The following is a 260-nucleotide window of genomic DNA, read 5'->3' as shown; positions in this document are numbered from 1 at the left end:
CGTGGCCGTAGATGGGTCTTAAAAATCCCGGTCAAAATCCTCCCCTTGTTTATAGAGATTCTTCGACTGCTGTTTGAAAATCAATGGTCGGAAATGGTCGGTCGGGTCAATTTGGGCCGGGTTCCCAAATAATCCATCTGAAGTCTCAAATTGAAAAACCATATTTGCTCTTATAAAAAAATTTATAGAAAAAAAATAAAATAAATAAATAATAAAAGAAAAATATTGGCCTGGCTAGGAATTGGGTCCCACTGACGAAA

Source organism: Macadamia integrifolia, unplaced genomic scaffold (assembly GCF_013358625.1).
Source record: "Macadamia integrifolia cultivar HAES 741 unplaced genomic scaffold, SCU_Mint_v3 scaffold538, whole genome shotgun sequence".
NCBI lineage: Eukaryota > Viridiplantae > Streptophyta > Magnoliopsida > Proteales > Proteaceae > Macadamia > Macadamia integrifolia.
Note: the sequence above shows the minus strand (reverse complement) of the source record.